Here is an 8,203-nt window from a genome sequence, read left to right as displayed (position 1 = left end):
CTTACTGTAGAACAAACACTGAATGTGAAGAAAACAGATACTAATGTGGATTTTTCATAAAAGTGAAGCTGGATATAGTGACCTTTCAAAAAGCGGGGGATACTCTTATTTCTGTTACCCAGTTCTGACCTCTGGGGAAACACGTGGTGTCCAAGACAGACTCATCAGGCTGCCTCCTCTGTGTATTTTTCTCTATAAAATTACCAAATATTTTAAATGAATATAGTGTAATTAAAAAAAAAAAGACCACCCTTTCATCTCTTTCAAAACAAATAAATATTGACACTCTGCTATATCAGCTCCTGGTCTTTTTTTTTTTTTTTTTAACCAAAAAATATGCACACAGACAGCACCACCTTTGTATTCCTGAATTCCGCTCCATCCCTCTCCTTCCCATCCCGAGATGCTGCTTGCTGACATTTGATTGTAAGTCACCTCTTCTTTTCCATCAGATTCATCAACAATATGGAACCTAGAAACCAAACAGGAGTTTCAGAATTCCTTCTCCTGGCACTGACAGAGGATCCCAAAGTGCAGCCTCTCCTTTTTAGCCTGTTTTTGTCCATATATCTGGTCACTGTCCTGGGAAACCTGCTCATCATCCTGGCCGTCAGCTCTGACCCCCACCTCCACACCCCCATGTACTTCTTTCTTTCCAATCTCTCATTTACTGACATCTGTCTCAGCACCACCATGATCCCATAGATGCTGGTGAACCTCCAAGCACAGAATCAGAGCATCCCTTACGCAGGATGCCTCACCCAGGTCTGCTTTGTCCTGATTTTTGGTAGTTTGGAAAGTTTTCTCCTTTCGGTAATGGCCTATGACTGCTATGTGGCCATTTGTCACCCACTGAGATACACAGCTATCATAAATCCCCACTTCTGCGGCCTGCTGAGCCTAGTCTCCTTGCTCGTTAGCATTGTGGATGCCCTGCTCCACAGTCTGATGTTGTTGCGACTGTCCTTCTGCACAGACCTGGAAATTCCTTACTTCTTCTGTGAAGTTTTTCAGGTCATCAAAGTTGCCTGTTCTGAAACCCTCATCAATAACATCATCTTATATTTTGCAGCTAGCATACTAGGTGTTCTTCCTTTCTCTGGAATCATTTTCTCTTATATTCAAATTGTATCTTCCATTCTGAGAATACCTTTAGCAGGTGGAAAGCATAAAGCTTTTTCTACCTGTGGGTCTCACCTTACAGTTGTTTGCTTATTCTATGGGACAGCTTTTGGTGCGTATATGAGTACAACATTTACACACTCTTCCAGGAAGACTGCAGTAGCTTCAATGATGTACACTATGGTAACTCCCATGATGAATCCCTTCACCTACAGCCTGAGAAACAGAGACATGAAGGGAGCCTTGAGGAGAATCATCAGGTGCACACCTGCTTTTCAGTGATTATATTACCTACTTTGGGTTTGGATTTCTAGATCTCTAGATTTTTTCATCAAACCACAGATGGCTGCAACAGACTCAGCTGTCATATCCAGACATCATGCTCAGAGATACCAAATAGACTGTCCCCAGACCTATTGTTAATAGAGGACTTATTATTAATAGACCTTTCCATAAAATCGATACAGAAGACATCTACTTCCATCTGATCACTGAGAATAGTATCATATCCATTTCTAACGAAAGTTCTGTTTGGGAGAAAATAATTACTGTGAGAGCTTTAGATTGACAATGTAGAGTATGTTTTCTGTTGGGAAGTTAATTCCTATATCCACTACAAGCACTTAATATGTTGCCTGGCACCTAATACTCGATAAAATTTAACTAGGACCACAGTGTTCTATATGTTGCCTTAATATATAAGGCTTATTTTTGCTTGTTCTCACATATTTTCTACTTTCTCCAAAGTTTTTTTTTTGGTTTACCATTATTGTAGTATCTATTAGCACGTTTTTCTCATCTTAGTAATTAAGTCAAATGAATAACTGTTGAGTAGGCAGGGTGGAGCGGGTAGTCTGTTTTGGAACCACATTTGCTTTGATCCTTAAAAAACCAAAAACAAAAAAATATTGATCAGCACGTATATGAGATGTTACTTTTCTCCTTAGTCACCTTATTTTGCAGTTTTTCTTTCTCATCTCTGGTGAGTCCACAGAGGCTAAGGAAAATTATTAGAATCATTGAAGTTTTAGGGGATTGGCTGTACTCTTAGGAATCTCATACAAATGTTTGTAATGTATATTTATGAGGAAAAGAATTTTTCTATTGACATGAACTTTATTTTAAGGACGATGTATAGAACGTGAAATAGAATGGGACATAGGGGAAGTTGGCAGGCTTAGGGAGATCACTTTTCCACAACTACAGAGAAGCAGAGCCATCTGTCAGAATCGTCTCTGGGTGTTGGGGGGACAACAAAACAAATCTTGTAGGAGAATTAATGATGTGGCTGGAGAGACTTCTGATCACCACTGATAGTTGGCAGGGGGATTGTGTCTAGCACTAAATCAGGAGGTCAGCTCCTCACCAGACACACCAGGTATATTGTAGTGCAAAGTTGTCTCCCTTTATGTTCATAAAACACTTGCAGAGATGAGTCTCCTGAGGCCTTGTTCATACTGTGGGTTTCCATACCTCACCCAAGACCTACTTTGATATCTGGGGAGTCATCTGAAGGATGAACATTCTAAGTAATTACTTCTTTGAGATTCTGATGCATGCTGAAGTTTCAGAAGTACAGCTTTAATATTAGATGATAGAGAATGGGTTTAGAATCTAGAATATGAAAGAATCTGGAAAGTGGAATTTTTTGAATTTTACTTATTATTAAAATATCATATGCAAAGTACAGTACGAAATGTATCAGTAGTTCTTAAAGAATAGTAGTATAATGAAAGCTCATATACCCATGACCTGGGTTATAAAATAATGGCATCACCATATAATTCAATGAATACTCTCCCACTCTTTTGTCCTGTACCCTTCTGGTGGCAAACACTATCTTGAAATCTATATTTATTGCTTTCTCTGAAGTTCTTGTATTTTGTTGAATCTTATTGTTATCGATTTAATTGTGCCTCCTAAAAAGATAGGTTGAAGTCTTAACTCCTGTAAATGTGACTTTGTATGGAAATAAGATCTTTGAAGATATTATGTGTTAACATGAGGTCATACAGTAGTAGGGAGCATCCTAAACCAATATGAGTGGTGTCCTTATTTTTTTCCTTATAAAAGAGAAGATATTGAGACAGAGAATCAAAGAAGGAGGAGGTCACGTGAAGACAAAGGAATAGATGGAGTTATGCTGGACCTGCAAGCCAAAGAGCTCATAAGGATACCAGAAATTGGGAGAGACAAGAAAGGATCTTCCCTCAGAGATTCGGAGGGTACATAGTCCTGTTGACAGCCTGAATTTGGAATTTTAGCCTCCACAACTTTGAGACAATATTTTCTTTTCTAATTTTAAGCCTCCCATTTTGTGGTAGTTTGATACTGCAGCCTTGTATAATTCTTATTGTTTTAAGTGATTCTAACTCATAGCGACCCTAAGTGACAGAGTACAATTGTCCCATAGGGTTTTGGGGGTTTTTTTAATTAGTTTTTATTGTGCTTTAAGTGAAAGTTTACAAATCAGGTCAGTTCCTCATAAAAAAATTATATACACCTTGCTATAGACTTCTAATTGCTCTCCCTCTGATGAGATAGCACAGTACTTCCCTCCCCTCTCTCTCCTCGTGTACATTCAGGTAGCTTCTGACTACCTCTGCCCTCTCATCTCCCCTCCGGACAGGAGTTGCCAACATAGTCTCATGTGTTGACTTGATCCAAGAAGCTTGTTCTTCACCAGTGTCATTTTCCATCCCCTATTCCAGTCCAATCCCTGTCTGAAGAGTTGGCTTTGGGAATGGTGCCTGCCCTGGGGTAACAGAAGGTCTGGGGCCCATGGCCTCCGGGGTTCCTCCAGTCCCAGTATGACCATTAAATCTGGTCTTTTTATGAGAATTTAGGGTCTGCATCCCACTGCTATCCTACTCCCTCAGGGTTTCTCTGTTGAGTTCCCTGTCAGGGCAGTCATCAGTTGTGGCCAGGTACCATCTAGCTGTTCTGGTCTCAGGCTGATGTAATCTCTGGTTTATGTGGTCCTTTTTGTCTCAGGCTCATAATTATTTTGTGCCTTTGGTGTTCTTCATTCTTCCGTGTTCCGGGTGGGTTGAGACACACTGATGCATCTTAGATGGCCGCTTGTTAGTGTTTAAGACCACAGAAGCCACTCTCCAAGGTGGGATGCAGAATATTTTCTTAATAGATTTTATTATGCCGATTGACTTAGATGTCTCCTGAAACCATAGCCCTCAAACCCCTGCCCCTGCTATGCTGGCCTTTGAAGTGTTCAGTTTTTTAAGGAAACTTCTTTGTTTTTGGTTTAGTCCATTTGTGTTGACCTCTCCTTTATTGTGTATTGTCTTTCCCTTCACCTAAAATGAAACTTATCCACTCTCTAATTAGTGAATGCCCCTCTCCTCCCTCCCGCCCTCCTCCCTCTCGTAACTGTCAAAGAGTATTCTCTGCTTAAACTATTTATCCAGTTCTTATAATAGTGGTCTTATACAATATTTGTCCTTTTGCAATTGACTGATTTCACTCAGCATAATGCCTTCCAGACTTCTCCATGTTATGAAATGTTTCATGGATTCAACATTGTTCTTAACTGATGCATAGTATTCCATTGTGTGAATATGCCATAGTTTATCCATTCATCCATTGATGGGCACCTTGGTTGCTTCCAACTTTTTGCTATTGTAAACACTGCTGCCATGAATATGGGTGTGCATATATTGCTTCGTGTAAAGGCTCTTATGTCTCTAGGAATTATTCCAAGGAGTGGGATTGCTGGATCGTTTTTTTATGGTAGTTCTATTTCTAGCTTTTTAAGGAAGCGCCAAATCAATTTCCAAAGTGGTTGTAACATTTTACATCCCCACCAGCAGTGTGTAAGTGTTCCAATCTCTCCACAGCCTCTCCAACATTTACTATTTTGTGTTTTTTGAATTAATGTCAGCCTTGTTGGAATGAGATGGAATCTCACTGTACTTTTGATTTGCATTTCTCTAATGGTTAATGATTGAGAGCATTTCCTCCTGTATCTGTTAGCTGCCTGAATGTCTTCTTTGATGAAGTGCCTGTTCATATTCTTTGCCCATTTTTTAATTGGGTTATTTGCCTTTTTGTGGTTGATATTTAGCAGAATCATGTAGATTTTAGAGATCAGCCACTGGTCAGAGATGTCGTAGCCAAAAAGTTTTTCCCCATCTGTAGGTAGTCTCTTCGCTCTTTTGGCAAAGTCTTTGGATGAGCATAGGTGTTTGAATTTTTAGGAGCTCCCGGTTATCTGGTTTCTCTTTGGCCTTTTTTGTAATGTTTTGTGTTCTGTTTATGCCATGTATTAGGCTCCTACCATTGTCCCTATTTTTTCTTCCGTGATCTTTATCATTTTAGACTTTATGTTTAGGTCTTTGATTCATTTTGAGTTAGTTTTTGTGCATGGTGTGAGGTGTGGGTCTTGTTTCATTTTTTTGCACATAGATATCCAGTTATGCCAGCACCATTTGTTGAAAAGACTGACTTTTCCCCATTTAACTCTTTTGGGGCCTTTGTCAAATATCAACTGCTCATATGTGGATGGATTTATGTCTGGATTCTCAATTCTGTTCCATTGGCCTATGTGTCTGTAGTTTTACCTGTACCAGACTATTTTGACTACTGTGGCTGTATAATAGGTTCTAAAATCAGGTAGAGTAAGGCCTCCCACTTTGTTCTTCTTTTTCAGTAATGCTTTACTTATCCAAGGCTTCTTTCCCTTCCATGTGAAGTTGGTGATTTGTTTCTCCATCTCATTAAAAAATGTCATCGGAATTTGGATTGGAATTGCATTGTATCTACAGACGGCTTTTGGTAGAATAGACGTTTTTACAATGTTAACTCTTCCTATCCATGAGCAAGGTATGTTTTTCTACTTATGTAGGTCTCTTTTGGTTTTTTGCAGTAATACCTTGTAGTTTTCTTTGTATAGGTCTTTTACATCTCTGGTTAGGTTTATTCCTAAGTATTTTATCTTCTTGGGGGCTACTGTAAATAGTATTGATTTGGTGATTTCCTTTTTGATATTCTTTTAGTCGGTGTAGAGGAATCCAACTGATTTGTGTATGTTTATCTTGTAACCTGATACTCTGCTGAACTCTTCTATTAGTTTCAGTAGTTTTTTTTTTTTTTTTTGCGGATTCTTTAGGGTTTTCTGTGTATAAGATCATGTAATCTGCAAATAGAGATATTTTTACTTCGTCCTTACCAATCTGGACGCCCTTTATTTCTTTATCTACCCTAATTGCTCTGGCTAGGACCTCCAGCACAATGCTGAATAAGAGTAGTGATAAGTGGCATACTTGTCTGGTTCCTGTTCTCAAGAGGAACACTTTCAGAAGCTCTCCATTAAGAATGATGTTGGCTGTTGGCTTTGTATGTTGTTGTTGTTGTTAGGTGCCAGCAAGTTGGTTCCAACTCATAGCGACCCTACGCACAACAGAACGAAACACTGCCCAGTCCTGCGCCATCCTTACAATTGTTGTTATGCTTGAGCTCATTGTTGCAGCCACTGTGTCAGTCCACCTCATTGAGGGTCTTTCTCTTTTCCGCTGACCCTGTACTCTGCCAAGCATGATGTCCTTCTCCAGGGATTGATCCATTCTGACAACGTGTCTAGAGTATGTAAGACACAGTCTCACCATCCTTGCCTCTAAGGAGCATTCTGGCTGCACTTCTTCCAAGACAGATTTGTTTGTTCTTTTGGCAGTCCATGGTATATTCAATATTCTTCGCCAACACCACAATTCAAAGCCATCAACTCTTCTTTAGTCTTCCTTATTCATTGTCCAGCTTTCACATGCATAAGATGTGATTGAAAATACCATGGCTTGGGTCAGGCACACCTTAGTCTTCAGGGTGACATCTTTGCTCTTCAACACTTTGAAGTCCTTTGCAGCAGATTTGCCCGTTGCAGTGCGTCTTTTGATTTCTTGACTGCTGCTTCCATGGCTATTGATTGTGGATCCAAGGAAAATGAAATCCTTCACAACTTCAATCTTTTCTCTGTTTATCATGAGGTTGCTCATTGGTCCAGTTCTGAGGATTTTTGTTTTCTTTATGCTGAGGCATAATGACTTTGTATAAATGCCCTTTATTATGTTGAGGAATTTTCCTTCTATTCTTATTTTGCTGAGAGTTTTTGTCATGAATGGGTGTTGGACTTTGTCAAATGCGTTTTCTGCATCAATTGAGAAAATTGGGTGGTTCTTGTCTTCTGTTTTATTTATATGGTGGATTACAGTAATTGTTTTTGTAATATTGAACCATCCTTGCATAAATGGTATAAATCCCACTTGGTCATAGTGAATTTTTTTTTGATATGTTGTTGAATTCTATTGGCTAGAATTTTGTTGAGGATTTTTGCATCTATGTTCATGAGGGATATAGGTCTGTAATTTTCTTTTTTTGTGGTGTCTTTAGCTGGTTTTGGTATCAGGGATATGCTGGCTTCATAGAATAAGTTAGGGAGTATTCCATCCTTTTCTATGCTTTTAAATACCTTTTGTAGTAGTGGTGCTAACTCTTCTCTGAAAGTTTAGTAGAACTCTGCAGTGAAGCTGTCATGGCCAGGGCTTTTTTTTGTTGTTGTTGTTGGGAGTTTTTTGATCACCTTTTCAATCTCTTCTTTTTTTATGGGTCTATTTAGTTGTTCTACCTCTGTTTGTGTCAGTTTAGGTGGGTAGTGTGTTTCTAGGAATTCATCCATTTCTTCTAGGTTTTCACATTTGTTATGATACAATTTTTCATAGTAATCTGACATGATTCTTTTGATTCCAGTTGGGTCTGTTATGATATGGCCCATCTCATTTTTTAATCTGGTTATTTGTTTCCTTTCCTGTATTTCTTTAGTCAGTCTCGCCAATGGTTTATCAATTTTGTTAATTTTTTTTAAAGAACCAGCTTTTTTTTGTCTTGTTAACTCTTTTAATTGTTTTTCTGTTTTCTAATTCATTTAATTCTGCTCTAACTTTTATTATTTGTTTTCTTTTGGTGCCTGGCTGTTTCTTTTGTTGCTTTCTTTCTATTTGTTCAAGTTGCAGGGACAGTTATTTGATTTTGGCTCTTTCTTCTTTTTGTATATGTGCATTTATTGATATAAATT

The 8,203-nt window shown here is 38.6% G+C and overlaps 1 pseudogene; it reads left to right on the top strand.

The window, feature by feature from the left end:
* Positions 1 to 314: 314 nt before the first annotated feature.
* Positions 315 to 6,609, top strand: LOC135230645 (olfactory receptor 7G2-like; annotated as a pseudogene).
* Positions 6,610 to 8,203: the final 1,594 nt, after the last annotated feature.

The sequence above is a fragment of the Loxodonta africana genome, chromosome 3 (assembly GCF_030014295.1).
Source record: "Loxodonta africana isolate mLoxAfr1 chromosome 3, mLoxAfr1.hap2, whole genome shotgun sequence".
NCBI lineage: Eukaryota > Metazoa > Chordata > Mammalia > Proboscidea > Elephantidae > Loxodonta > Loxodonta africana.
The sequence above is the reverse complement of the archived record's forward strand: the minus strand, read 5'-3'. Positions and strand labels throughout refer to the sequence as shown.